This window comes from Gordionus sp. m RMFG-2023, chromosome 1, assembly GCF_954871325.1.
Source record: "Gordionus sp. m RMFG-2023 chromosome 1, tfGorSpeb1-WG-v2, whole genome shotgun sequence".
NCBI lineage: Eukaryota > Metazoa > Nematomorpha > Gordioida > Chordodea > Parachordodidae > Gordionus > Gordionus sp. m RMFG-2023.
In genome coordinates this window covers 69,736,874-69,753,257 of record NC_088775.1, presented here as the reverse complement: position 1 = coordinate 69,753,257, position 16,384 = coordinate 69,736,874, and the positions used below count along the sequence as shown (strand labels likewise).

The window sequence follows — 16,384 nt, the reverse complement described above, 5'->3', positions numbered from 1 at the left end:
TTGGTATAAAAATAAATTTATTTTATTTATAGGCAAAATACATTTAAAAATACAAAACAGTCATATATCGATTTTAAAATTTTTATTTAGACGGATTAGCATAATATCTTCCAGGAGTTGTTCACTCATCCCCGATCTATGTGGTGAGAGAATGAATTTCAAATGTGAAAATGATCTTTCAACGCTGACCTATCAGATGTCTTTCTAAATTAGACAAATGATTACCAGACATTTTTAATTTGCGATATGATCATACTGATTTATTTTCTATTGTATCAAGAGTAAAATGCTTATCAAATATGACTTTATCTTTTATCTTAAATCTATATAATAATGAGGAACTTTTATTAAACCTTGAAATAAAAGAGTTAAAGAGGATAAAATTTTAAATAGCTATGATTTCATAGAATTAAAAAACAGATATATAAATTTAATTTCAATTATAATATACACTTCATTAATATATATTAAAAATTAATCTGAACAAAAAATAAATCAATATAATAATCTTTACTTTGACTTGTTCATTCCTTTAATTAGTAATATTTGAGACTAAGTAAAAAAATTAAAAATAAATGGCGTGAATGTATTTCAGAGACCTGCAGAGGTACCATTTGCACGGCCCGGCCCGGCCCGGCCCGGTTTTAAAATTTTTAGGCCCGGCCCGGCCCGGATATTTTTTAAAAAAAATTTTTACGGCCCGGCCCTGATATTTTTTAAAAAATTTTTTACGGCCCGGCCCGGATTTTAAAATTTAAGGCCCGGATATAAGTATATTTCATATTTTATTCAGATATTTAATTACAAATTGATACTATAAAAAATTTGTGCAAATAATATTTTTGAATATAAAAGATTCTATTTGTGATTTTTAATTTTTATTTAAAAAATACATGTAAAAAGCTAATATTTTGAGAATATTATATTAAATTTATAAAAATTATAAAACTGTTATTTATAAAAATGGATATTTTGAGCATATACTATATTTTATATTGCATTTAAAAATAATAAAACTAATATATAATTTATAAAAATGGAAAATATTTTGACAATATAATATATTGTATTTAATTTACTATTTAATTTATAAAATAAAAATAAATCGCTATTTAAAAAAATGCATGTATAATAAATAGTATTTTGAAAATATAATCAAATTGCACAATATTAATATAATTTATTTAATAATATAAATTTTTAACAAAAGAAGATAATTGTATTATATAATATATTGTAAAAAAAAATAATAAAAAACTTTCATGACTCAAGGTAAAATATAATAAATGCAATAAATATTTGACAGTTTGCAAAGTAAAAAACCAGCATGATTGACGAAACCCTATACTCAAGAAAGATATTAAAAATTCACAAATTATCATGAAGAAAGAGAAGCATATCTACCTTTTCAGGTTGAAGATTACTTCTTCTTTCTTCAAGAATTCTTCCAGTAGTGGAAAAATTCCGCTCACAGCTTGCACTTGAAGCAGAAATAGCCAATACCCGTTTTGCCAATTTTGCTAAAATTGGGAATTCGCTTTGATGAGAAGCCCACCACTCTAACAAATTATCCACCTTAAATATTTCATCTGTTTTTTTGTTTATATAATTATAATATTCATCATCGGGTATTGACATACTACCAGAATTACCATCGCCCCATTTGTCATAAAACGACTCAGTTTGTTTAACAACAGTCGTAATTTGACTGGTCGATGGTATTTCATTTACTTCCTGAGTCTATTGTGATTTAATATAATCTTTTATATAGTTTTCCGCCATCTTGCGATCTGTCCCTGACAACATACGTAATTGTTTGAATTTGGGACAGAGAAAAAGAGAAATAAAATGATACTTGTGTAAAACAAATTTTTCAATTAAAAAATGCTTTATATTAAGTAATATCAATTTTATTTCTCTTTTTTCGCTTTGAAAGGTATTACAAACTTCAAGAAGTTCATAATACCATATTACCACTTTAAAAAGAGTACAAGAGTCCGACTGTAACTCAACAATAGCTCTGTTAAAATTCTCAAGAATGTTGACTAGATCCTGAAGGATCGGAAAGTCTATAATATAATACTTTTCCGATCCCCCATGTTCTAGAAGAACTTTTTTAATTTCTTCATTTTGAGAATAAACAGAATTGAGCATATTGTATTTAGAGTTCCAGCGGACTTCTATATCTTGATAAAGGGCTTTTAAATGCTGGCATTTATTACTTTGTTTTAAATGCCCCACTAATATTTTAGTATTATCTATTGTTGATTTTATTAATGGGGCATTACTTTCCAAATATTTGGAGTTAAATGAATTTCTTAAAATTGTATTTAATAAATGACAAGAACAATTTAATCGTTCATTTAACTCCAATGCTTTTATAATATTTTTACCTTGGTCTGTAACAAAAATTATATTAATAAAATCGTTGTTAAAACTAAAATTATGAAAATTTTTTAATAGTTCATCCTTAACTACTTGGCTAGTCTTAGACACTTCTTTAAATTTAGCGGTAAATAGGTTTCTCTTCACTAACTTCCAGTCATCTGATATATAGTGCATGTTAACTGTTATAAACGAGTTCTTTTTATGGTCATCGCACCATATATCAGTGGAAGCAGCCATAAATCGATTCTTGATTACTGGGGCAATAGTATCAACCAAAATGCTTCTTATTTTATTACATTTTTCTTTAAGGTGGCGTGATAGAGTGGTGGGATGTGAAATTAATGAGTTGATATCTATTTTACCATATGTTGCCCCAACATCGACTAGAGCCTGGCTGAATTCAAGAAACCCATTTTCAGCTATCATTTCGAAAGGTCTAATATCTTTTGCGCAAAGTGTTAAGGAATGATCTATAAATTTTTGTTTTAAATATTTCATATTACATTTATAAGTGGGTTTTTCAGGTGTAAAAAAAAAATTATTAATTTTCATGGATTTACCATCACATTTATGTCTTTTTAAATGTGATGTACCATGGTTATAATTATAAGATAATAAATTTGAACAATTTATGCATTGCATATAGCCAATATTTTTTTTATTATTATTATCTATTATTATTTTAAATTTAGTCCAAATATCAGATTTTAAAGTATTATTAGTATTTTTAAAAGAATAAATATTATTTTTAATTTTGTCAATTATATCTTTAGTGTTTTGTGCCATGATATTCCTTTTATTGATTGTTTTGGAAATATTCTAAAAATTTAGATATGAATTATAAGATTTATATTTAATATTAATTTTTACTTTAGCTTCTTGAATGCTTAAAATTGATTGATTGAGTATCACTAATTCTAATGATAATAAATATTAATTAATTATTTATATCTTACATTGATTATAAATATCTAATATCAATATTTATTAAATAATGTAGATTGAAATTATTATATTTATTTATTATAATAAATTTAAACTGAATATTATAGTTATAAGAAAAAGTATGTTATTAAAATTTTATAATATTTACAAAAAGATTCAATCTAATTTGAAATAGATTTTATAAACTAATATATGAAGCTAAAAAATATCAATGTACATTTTTATTTAAAGAGAATAATTCAAATTTTGAAATCATTTATTCTAAAAATTTTATCAATGTTTAAATTTAATTTTACAGTAAGATAAAATTATTAGCAAAATAGAATTTTTTATTACTTAAATCTGTTTATGGGATATATCCACTTCTAAACTATTCTTCTAACACAACTGTTCTAAGTCTAACTTTTCTAACACAATTTGAAAATGACTAGTGGAGCACTGCAATTCTAGATAATAACATATATTAAGTAATTTAAAATATATTTATAATAATTATACATACTGTTCTAAGTCTAACTTCTAAGTTTTCTAACACAATTTGAAAATGACTAGTGGAGCACTGCAATTCTAGATAATAAAATATATTAAGAAATTTAAAATATATTTTAAATAATTATACATACTGTTCTAAGTCTAGCTTCTAAGTTTTCTAACACAATTTGAAAATGACTAGTGGAGCACTGAAATTTTAGATATTAAAATATATTAAGTAATTTAAAATGGAGTTTTCCGGTATCTTTCAGGAAATTAATAATTAGATCGATCTGTGGGTGTTAGGTAGTGTTAACCATCACCCAATATTATATTAATCATAACTATAATATAATATAATCTTATAACCAATAACTCATGTAAAATTTTTTATAAAAATATTAAGGCCCGGCCCGGGTTTAAAAATCTTAGGCCCGGCCCGGATATATTTTAAAAAAATTTTTTAGGCCCGGCCCGGCCTGGATAAATTTTTTTTAAGCCCGGCCCGGGTATATTTAAAAAATTTAAAACGGGCCAGGCCGGGCTTAGGGCGAGGCTTGCAGGTCTCTGATGTATTTAATTGTTAAATTTATTTAACACTCCAATAGGAATCTTTAAAAATTATTTTTAAAAAAATTAATAAATGACGTAAATGATTAAGTTGTTTGAAATTTATTATCACTTCACTTAAAAGGTTTTATGATAATATTATAAAATCTCAATTAAATTATTAATATTTGTTTTTACAATTATACAAATATCTTAATATATGATTTTAAACAATACACTGAACCCGCTTGAACCCGGGTTCATAAAAATTCCTGGGTTCGGTTCGGGGTTTTAAAAATTTCATAAATGGGGTTCATGTTCGATTCGGGTTCAGATTTTTTTTATCAAAAACCCGGGTTTCTTTTCCGGGTTCAGGTTCGGTTTAAATCCCTGCCTAAAACAAACTTTATTTAATTTTTATGCAGGGATGTGAACCCTCCTTCTAAAAAATGGAATCGGGTTAGGGTTCAATGAAAAATCTCTGAACCCGGTTTTAGCCATAAGCTGATCGCTAACGTGATGCACGATCTTGAATTAAACTTAATCTGAACCGCATAGTTCAGTAAAAACGAAAAGATACTAATTGGCTTGTCTTTTAGATTTTATCAATGTATTTTGTCTAAAAAAATTAGTATTATTCCTGATTTAATATAAACACTAACTCTTGTCCTTATTGAATCTCCCCATTGCTTGTATCTTAGCTAACCCATAATGTGCACAAACAGGAAGAAAAATAATTTCTTTTTAATAAACACTCATCCTACTAAATATAAAAATTTATCCTTTGTCCAAACCTAATTTTTGTTAAATTAAAATAAATTATATTTGCCCTGATAATATTTAATAGCTTATGGGCACATTTAAACAATATGAATATATATAATTTAAAGAAAATAAAATTATATTTATTAATTAATTTTATAAATATTGCATTTTTATATATAAGGATAATAATCACTATTGGTTAAAACAATTCATATTAATGCAATTTACAAGAATAAATAATTTAATACAAATGCAGATAAAATTAAATATTTTCTTATATAGTTCTATATTATTAAGTTAGTCATTATTTTTCTGGTCTCTGAACCCTGAGACCACGTATATTAGCTTACAGGAAATATTTTATTTTGACACCAAACTCACTCTATATGGTAGAATCTAAAAAATATTTAAGAATACTTAGTTTAGTAATATGGAAATTATACATATATAATTATTATTGATATTATGGAAATATAAGTATACATATATGTTATTATATTTTATATACTATGAATTAGTATATTTGTTAATTAGATATGTTTTAACACCCAATATCATGTATCCATAATATTGAATGGTAATGTTTAACTGTCTAACATTATTAGAATGTAGAAACTTCTATTATATTATATATCTGACTAATAATATGGTTTTATTGTTATATCTATGAATAATGATGGTTGCATAAATAAATGAATTTATGATTTATCCCATGTGACATGTAAATTATCCCATTTATTATAGTGGCGCAATCATAGATGTAAATGTAGTATAAACTAAGTAGTGAATTATTATAATTGCTGACAGAAAAATTGATTGATGAAAATATTGTATAACCTATTATTTATGGAAATATGGTAATTTTTGTAAATTGATTATTTATATGACCTTGAAACAAATAGAGATAATCAAAATTTTACTGAATTTGGGAATATAGAAAAACAAGGGATTTTTAAGTATAAAAATGACAATTGCATGGAGATTGGATTTATGAATTATTACTATTGACTATGCTAATTGAAACATAATTTTATAAGTACAATGGGACGTTGGACTTTCAAATCACGTGACCTATGCAAAAACTAATGGGACATCTGTGAGCCAGATGTAGCCATATTTGGGTTAAAGGACTAATTATGACTTCTTGTGCGATGTAGGAATATGGATTATCTTGTGTGCCATCCAAGGATCTCTTGACTAGCTCGGATAAAAGTGACATCATGAGCCATCTAAGGATGAGAGCGATCTATTTGCCAGCTCGGAAAGTGAGTTCGTGGGCCATCTAAAGATGATAGCGATCTTGGTCAGTTCTAGGATAACGGTGACTCCGTGGGTTATTCAAGCATAATGTCAACTATAATGGGCTTGATAACGATACCCCGATGCTATCGAGATTGATACTCCGGTGGATAATTTATCGAGGTTGATACTCCGGTGGGAAATCAAGCATACAAGGGAATCGAAAAGAATACTCTAGTAAGATATCTGTCAAACACTCTGTTGGGAGATTTATCAACAATGGAAGCGATATGGGTACTCAGGGGGAAAATCCGCCGATATTGATGGTCCGGTGCTAGTAAAACGATATTGATACTCTAGGTGAAATCAATGGCACCAATGCAGCTAATATTGACGCTCTTTTGTGAGACAGAAATTTTGATTGGTGGGAGTAGAGTTGATGTTAGAAAAGGGAACACCACATGGTAAAGATTGATGAAGACCAAAGACAGATATTTTTTAGGAGAAACTTTAAGTTGTGGATGAAGATGTAGGATCCTTACAATTAATGAAGATATAATGTGGAACATATATAGTTATCATTGATATTATGGAAATATATGTATGAATATATGGTTTATAATATTTGCTAATATGGTAATGGAAAATAAAAATTTTTATTATATTATTTTCTAAAATATATTATATATTTTTTTACAAAATATCATCGGTATGTATTTATATATATTTTAATATAACAAATTTGAATAACATAAAAGCTTTTCCAAAATAAACTATAAAATTAGTTTTACAAAAATAAAAATAAAAGTATAAAAATAACAAAAATTAAAGTTAAGGTCAAGCAAATTTAATTATTCAACATTCTCCCTCTTCTAAGAAGCTTTTCCATAATTTCGTGTAAGCTATCATCGAGAGCTTGCTGACCAAATGGTTCATTGTTTTGGATGTTCCATATCGCATTGATTTTATACGTTGGTTTGTCCAAATCTTTTTTGATTGTACGTTGGTTTTTCCAAGTCGTTTTTGTTATCCTTATCGTATTTATGTCATATAAGCTTGCTTGTGGTACTCCGGTGTTAATATTATCAATTTTCAAAATTGTTATCATCATCAATTAGTTATAAATAATTAGGAAAAATAATTGATCAAATTGGTATTAGTATAAATGAATTATCGGAATAATATATGAAATTTGGAATAATATATGGAATACGGAATAATGTATAGAATAGAATCCAATTGAATAAATCGAATATTGGAATGGCAAATCAATAAGATCATTATATCATATTTTTAATGTTTAATTTATTGTCCCGTTTGAGTGTTAATTATTTATTTTATATTTTTATTATATATTAAATTACATAATCTTTTAAATAAACAAGTTTTTGTTTTATACGAATTGGTTTAGTAATTGAGGTTAGTTTATCCTTATTTATGGTATTTTTATATATGTCCACACTTCCCAAAGAATTTTTAGAGTTAGTATCATAATTTAAGAATGCATTATAATATTCTCTTTTTCTTAACTGGTCTAAATGTCTTCTTATAATACCTTTATCTGTCTTAACTTTAAACATCATGTCACTTTCTTTGTGTGTGACCATGCCTTTACCCCATTTATCATCTCCTAATATTTTATACCATATAAATCTCCTATATTGAGGTTCCATTACGTGATAATGTTATGTTATCTCTATCTTCCTTTTGCTCCAGCGGTTTTAATAGGTCCCATTTAATTCCAATGTTTCTAAACATTATTTTAGAAAGCGCAACTTCTGTTGTATCATTTTGTGTGTTTCTGTAATAAGAATTTGTCAAGTGGAGTATCTAAATCAATCTTTATATTTCTTTTCATGTGCATCTTAAACGTTCTCACCATATGTTCCACCTGGCCATTAGACTGCTAGTGGTATGGGGTAGTAAGCATATGTTTGATACCATAATCGTTGCAAAATTTCTTAAAATCATATAGTAACTATAGTTTCAGGTATGCCAAATAGCGAGATGACTTTAAAAATTTCTCTTAATGTAATTTCAGTTGTAATATTTTTGACAGGAACAATAATTGAAAATTTACTATAGGTATCGACTATTATCAACCAAATTATTTGTGAAAAACGGGCCCGCATAATCTATGTCTATGTGTATCCTTTTAAATGGTTTAGTTACCGAAACCCATGATTTTTGTATTTTTTTAGGATTGTCATTATATGAATTTCAGTCATCACAACTTTTTACATCCATCTCTATGTCATTATTCATACCAGATCACCACATGTATCTTTGGCTAAGGATTTGATTTTCCTGCTCCCAAATGCCCTTCAATTTCAATATCTTTATAAGTTTCGTCACATATTAAGTTTATAGGTATATCCCCTAAGTCATTTGTTATTGTAATATTTTTCACAACTTCATCATTACCTTTTTGTGGTAATCTTGAGAGACAATCAGGATTCAGGATTAAAATTGTTTTTCCTGCTTATACTTTTTGTTGAAATCATAACCTCCTAAAGTTATATTCCATTTTTGAAGTCTTAAGGACATAGTACTTAGAGAACTGCAAAGTAATTTTTTCGCAACCCGAGCCCGACCCGAGCCCGAGCACACATTTTTTAGTCCAACCCGACCCGAGCCCGACCCTAATAAAATTTTGCAATTTAGGTTTTAATATTATAATAACCAAAAAAAAATTTATGTGTAATTCAGTTCAGCCACCTTAAATAAAAGTTTATTTGACGGCCATAATCTATTCAAGATATATATTAAGTTGCATTTTATTAAATTTGTAAAAAATATTATAAAACGATTAATATACAAGCGAATTTAAAAATTATAACGATTATATAATACAATAAGCATCATATGCGAATATAGATATGATATAAAAGTTAATAAATATATAAAAAATATAATGAACATATTATGTTATATTGACCTCATCAATATCATTATCAAAATTATCACAAAGTGAATAATTATGATATATAAATAAAGAGGCGTCCAGTTTATCTGGCTTTAAACGAGTCCTTCTCTCCTCGAAGGCCCTACCAGCAGCTGAAAACGCCCTTTCACTGCTAGCCGACGAAGCAGGGATAGCCAGGAATTTAAGAGCTAAAATACTTTTGGCAAAATATTGGCAACAATCAACAAAGCCTTCCCCATAAATTGTATCAAATGGTCTCAAATCACGTCCACAAAACATAATAAGCACCTTTGTGCACTCTTTTTTCAATTTTGTACAACTTTTGAGTTTTTTCGGATCAGTACCAAAAAGACTATCAATTGTTAATTGTGTCTTTTTACTCTCTGCTGTTGTACTTGTATTTGTATATACACATTTATGTCTTTTAAGTTGATTTGTGCCTAAAATAATTTAATAAGATCATATTTTATGTATAAATATCTAACCTGTTGTTAATGAATTATATACATAAATAGATTTGCATATCAAATGACATAATTAAGCTTTTCTTTATTTTCATCATATATAAATGAAAATTTCTTCCATACATCGGATTTTCCATTAAGATTCTCCCCTACTTCATACTCTTTTGTCTTAATCTTTTCACCAATTCTTTTTAATTTTGCATCCATTGAGATAATTTTTTTAATATGGCTGTGTCTAAAATCTAAAAAAAATATTTAAAATGACTTTAATCAATTAGATTGAAATAAACAGAGTTGGGCAGTACTGCGAATACTTGTATACATGATACAAGATCCCTTTATATCTTGTACTCAGTATATTTTGACATTTTTAATAAGATACTAATATCTGTATCTAAGATCCTTAATTCTGAAAAGAATCTTGTATCTTTTTCATTTTCTTGACAAAAGATACAGATACAGATTCTTTTTAATATTCATGTTTTAAATTTTACATATCACAGTATACATCTTATTTTCTTTGAGAATCTTGTATTAATTTCCTAATTTTTTTCTGCCATATTTTAAAATATTGACAACCAAAATTAACTGGAAAATTTACAACTCATATTAAGGTAGATAGATAAAAAAAATAATAATACCAAAACGAAATAAGTAAAGATTATATTTTATATATAAGTGTAACTTAGAATATCATTACCAATTTTATATAATATTTTTTAATTTCTAGGATGATTAACATTTATAGTAGTGAAATTTAAATTATAGAAATAAGTTCCCCTGAATCAAATCCCAATCTTAAATTTTATATGGAAATTTTTTAAAACAAATGTTAAAAAAGACAATGTATAAGCTAGATAAATAATAAATAATGAATAAAACTTATCTTTAGCACATAAAATATGTCTTATCTTGTAATTCACGGGAAACACACAATTTAGTGATAAAATAGTTTGGTATCCGGTTGTTAGGTTTATAAAATAATAATTAATAATGACATGACATGTTAATATGATTGAAATTTTAATCCTAAAATGTGATAAATATTTATTAATATGATTTTATAATTAATATTATAAATTATACTGACTATTTAAGATATTAATATTATTATTTATTTTCGGGTCGGGTCGGGTTTTCGGGTCGGACAGCTTTTACAACCCGATCCGAACCCGAAAATTTTTTTTTTGATGTCCGAACCCGAGGCTCGGGTCAGGTCGGGCTACGGACAGCCCGTGCAGTTCTCTAATAGTACTGTTGTCCTTAAGTCCTTTGGTAAAAATATGGACTAGAGATTTATGGTCAGTGATTATTGTAAATTTAGTCCCAATTAAGTATTCCTGGAACATCCTTATAGCAAACATAATAGAGAGAGCCACGCTCAATATTGGTAATTCATTTTGGATTTTAATAAGGTTCTTGACGCAAAAACTATTGGTTTTTCTTTGCTGTTTTTTTCAGTATGAAATAAAAGAGCTCCCAAACCACATTTAGATGCATCAGTTGCAATTCCGATGGGCAATTCAGGATTAAAATAAGTCAAAGCTGGAGGAAAGCTAATTAATGTCTTTGGATCGTTAAAAGCTCTAAATTGTTTTAAATTCCATGCCCATTTTTCTTTGTTGACCAATTTGTATAAAGGATCAGCAACAAAGTTGTTTAAAATTTTTATATAGTAGCCAGCCACCCAGAAAAGTTTAGCAGCTGATTTTGGTTCTGGCATGTTTATTATTGTTTCAATTTTGTCATCGTTAGCATGAATCCCCTTGGAGTCAATGTCATGACCCAGAAAACAACGAATTTCACGTTTGAAAAATAAGCTTTTGGCAAAATTGGGTACTAAACCATATAACATTATTATTTCGCATACTTTTTTGATGTTATTTAAATGACTTCATCGTTATTTCCAGTTATAAGTAAATCATCAATATAAAATATGGCATCTTTCATATCACCATCCATAATTTGTTGAAAGATAACAGATGAGTCTTTATTCCAAAGGAAGTCTGATAAATTGGTAGTATCCCTTGTGTGTGGATATTGTCAAAATATTTCTGCAACTTTTATGAATGGGAATCTGTAGAAAAGCATTTTTAAAATCGATCTAGTAAATTTCCTTCCTACCGAAAGTTTGGCTTTTAGATCATTTCTTCGTGGAAGTGGATATTTGTAATCTTCTAAAGCAGGGTTTATAATGTCTTTAAAATCAGCGCAAATCCTAATGCTCCCATCATCCTTGTAGACGGCGGTTTTAGGACTTGCCCATCTAACACCTTTAATCGGCTCGATAATTTTTTCTTGTATTTATCTATTGAGTTCTTTGCCCATAACATGAATCTTTGCATAGGGCATACGTCCTTAGATTGGGCATCTCATCTTAAGTATAGTTTGACATTTGCTTTGTTAATTGGTTAGTGTCATTTTGGATTCATAGTTTTTAATCTATATAATTAATGCCATTATTTGTTATGAACTTGTTCAAGATATTTTTGAAGGAGTTAATCCATGAACGCCCAGATAATGCATTTTCCTTGATTCAACAATCACTGCTTTTAAATTTTTAATGATACCTTTATAACTTACTTTGATTTGAGTTGTCCCAATAATCTCGATTAAGTTTCCGTCGTAGGCTGTAAGTTGCAGCTTGGATTTTTTTAGTTACTGTTGTGCCAATTCATAGCTATATTATGAGGTATGATAGTAAATTTAGATCCTGTATCACTTGCATTGTGGTAATAACATCATTTAATTTTAAAGTAGCTATAAAAGCACTATCTTTATCATTATGCGTGTTCTCAGAGTGTTGACGTTAAAATCATTATCATTATTGTCTTTTGGCAGTGTCGACTTTGACTGTAACGATTTCTTCAATATTCATATTGCAATTATTATTGTTATATCGATTTTGGTCGTCGTATTGTATTTGTTTTCTCTGGTTATTATCATGCCATGTGTTGTTAATACCGTAGTTATTCTAATTTTTATCATACTGCCTATAATTGTTATTCTGGTAGGACCGATAATTATTATTACTGTTATAATAACCTCTAAAATAGTTATTGTTGTTATTGTTATAATTTCTAAAATTATTATTATTGTTATAATTTTGTATTGTTGTTATAATTTCTAAAATTATTATTGTAATTTCTATTCCTATCATTATAATTATCATATCTGTTATCATAATTTTGCCTAAAATTGTTTCTAAAATTATCTTTAGTGTCAAATCGATTTATCATAATTATTATTCTCATTCCTATAATTATATCTAGGAAAAGTGTTGTCAAAAATATTTTGAATACGCGAAAACCTATCTGAATTCTTATGTTTATTGTCAACAGTGTTATTAGTATTTGTATTCTTATTAAACTTTTTATCATTGTCAACATAATTTACAATATCATCAGCTGGTTTAATATTAAAATTATCAAATTTTGTACCTAATTGTAGCATTTCGTCTAAAGTTAAATTAATATCTTTGTTTAATTTACGTTTAATGTTATCGAGCTATACACCCTAAGTTTTTCTTTTATACGGTCATCATTAGGATAGCCATACAGTTTATTATGTTTAGACAACCTTAGAGAACAGTTTAAAAACGATTCGTTAATTCCCTGAGTAGCGCTAAAAAAATTGTTAATAGAATCGTTAATATTTTGGTTTGGTACCAAGTACATCTTAACTTTTTAATAATGCAATTAAAATCCAAAAAATCAATATTTGTGCATAAAGATAAGCATTCGGTCAATATATATGTTGGTAATATCTCATTGTAATTTGGGAAACATATATGGAAGATCATAAACTGAAACTGCTTTTAATTTGTCATCCATTAATTAATATAACAAATAATTTTGTAAAATATTTATTTCAATTCAATTGACTTTAATTAAAAATATTTTCATGACATTTTAAATATGTAGTTTTAATTTATATTTTGACACAGATCCAAGACAATTCTAAAAATTCAGTTTCGTTATTAATGTAAAATTTTCCGTTGAATAATTCATAATACTTTAACATATCTCTTAGAGTCTGGAATTGAAAAAATACAACACCCCCGTTTGGTATACGTTTCTTATTTTATTATATTTTATATGTTTCGAAATTTCTTAGATATTGATATAATGTATCAATTTATTAATGTATCAATTTGGTATTTACTTTATTTCCACAAAGAAAATAGAATAAAAGATAATAATATTTAAATTCTTCTTTTTCAGGGTTTTTATAACCCACATAAAAATATTGATAAAAAACAAATAATATTGATTAAAAGAAATAATATTGACAAAATTATAATATTAATAAAAAAAAACAAATAATATCGATTAAAAAATAATATTGACAAAATTTTAATATTGATAAAAAAAAAAAAATAATATCGATTAAAAGAATATGACATGTCCCCCATAAAAAAAAATTAACTAACGCGAAAAATATTATACCGCATACAATATTATCATTAATCTTGGTTTAAAAAAAATATATAATTTAAATTTCCTCTTACTGCTCTTGGAATAATTGTTCCAATTCATCGGCCTATAGATCTAACATCGGCCATTCTCCAAGTAATTCTCCTAGATCATTCGAAAGGGGGGCCTGTTCCTGAGACGGTCCTATCACCGCCACTGGTCGCTCCACTTCCAAGGTTACGGGTTGCTCAACTCTCGCCGTTCCACTCATTGTTTGTAAACCCCCAGCATCCGTTACTGCTGGTAACGCAGTCCGAACGGAATAGGTCCCTCGAATTTGCCCACCATTATCTCTATCGTTTCTTGACCGTACCAAATTTCTTCTATAATTCCATCCCGTATAACCATGGCGGGGCCCGCGGGGACATCGAGCCTGCAAATGATTCCTTGCTCCGCAGATGAAACATAACCGAATATTCCGTAAGGTACTTGAACCCGAATGGCTGGGCTGAGGTAACTCGGATCCATGACCCATTCCGTTGAATAATTATATAGTTTGCCTATTTCTCTGGGGTCTGGGATCGGGTCTCGATCCTGGTATACGATTTCCCTCCGTGTCAACTCTGCCCCTGAAGATACTAACTCGAATTGTGATATTCTCCCAATATATACATTCATGAATACCCGTCATTCTAATAAAAAAAAAGGTACAATTTTTATAATTACAAAAAAAATTCTCTTTAAAACTAAAATTTATGGAAAATAATTAATAATTTCTTTTATGAGCGAATTTAAAAAATTATAAAAATTTGGATACTCCTTCTTCTTTTATTCTTTCCAATAACATTCTTCAAAAACATCTTTATCTGTTCTTTTCTCCAACTGTCATCACCCCTCTATTCTCTCTCCAAAAAGATACAATCTTGTACCAATTTCTATTCATTTCCATGATTTATTAACTTTCTCTTTTACCAATTTGTTTGACAAATTAATTTTTGGGCATCACCAAATAACATTTTTTTTAAAATATCATAAGTTATTTAATTTATGATGGTTAATGTGCTAATAATGCTTTTCTTTACAAAAAAAAATGAGCGAGGGAAAAATTTTTTTTTATCAATAGTATAAAAAAAAAAATTATATAATTGGAACATTATTACACTGCTACTTTAAGATACATATTATCCCAACATGAGATTTTCTACAATTTTATATATTATATCAATGAATTTATAATTAATTTGGGTATATTAAGAATTTTTAAACAATGTTAAACATTATATCAATGAATTTACAATTAATTTGGGTATATTAAGAATTTTTAAACAATGTTAAAAATTATATCAATGAATCTATGATTAATTTGGATATACTAATTTCGATATTTTTTAAAAAAAACGTTACATATATATATTTATTTCATGGTATTGTTGCATAGACATATATATTTCATTTTAATTTCATATAATATGCCCTATAATATCATTTTGCTCCAAACACCTGATCGTAATCTTTTTTTGCTTCAAACACCTGATCGTAATCTTCCTGGCTCCAGTCCCCTTTTTAGTTGGTCCCGATGCCTTATTCCTTCTCTTTCTTCAGAGAATTTTACTCGACTTAATTTATTTCCAATGTTTTCTATGATCACCCCTGACTCCCACCTTCTTGTACCTCCATATATTCTTGCCCACACGGTTTGTCCCACCATAAATTCAGGTTTCTCCGTTATCTCTCTCTCCACCTCTTGATGTAGTTTCGGTTTTAATAAATCCAATAATATCCTGATTCGCCGCCCTAAAAACTTCTCTGCTGGAGACTGTTCTTTTCCCTTTCGACTGTTGTTATAATAGGCTACGGCTATCCAAATTTCCCCACCTCCATACTTTGATTTTCTTAACCAGCTCTTAACGTGCTACCATTCTTTCTGCCTGGCCGTTCGAGCTTGGATGATATGGCGGCGTTAAAACATGTTTCGCCCCCTGTTTCCTCACAAAATAATTTGAATTGACCAAGGCCGGACCCCCATCCGAAACTATTATATTAGGTACTCCAAATCGGGCCCAAAGTTTTTTTAACATTTTTATCACGACTTGAGTTGTCAATCTCCTCACTTCTTCGTACTCTATCCATTTAAAAAAAGCATCAACCACCAGGAGATATATCTTGTTTACAAAGTCGAGAAAATCTAAATGGATTCTCTCCCAAGGTCGTACTACTTTCGG

The 16,384-nt window shown here is 27.9% G+C and overlaps 1 long non-coding RNA gene across 1 annotated transcript; it reads right to left on the bottom strand.

The window, feature by feature from the left end:
• Window positions 1-3,128: 3,128 nt before the first annotated feature.
• Window positions 3,129-3,779, bottom strand: LOC135931315 (uncharacterized). Its single transcript, XR_010573011.1, has 3 exons — window positions 3,670-3,779; window positions 3,259-3,305; window positions 3,129-3,207 (listed from the first exon to the last, which is right to left on the bottom strand). It is a non-coding gene; the product is annotated as an uncharacterized LOC135931315 (long non-coding RNA).
• Window positions 3,780-16,384: the final 12,605 nt, after the last annotated feature.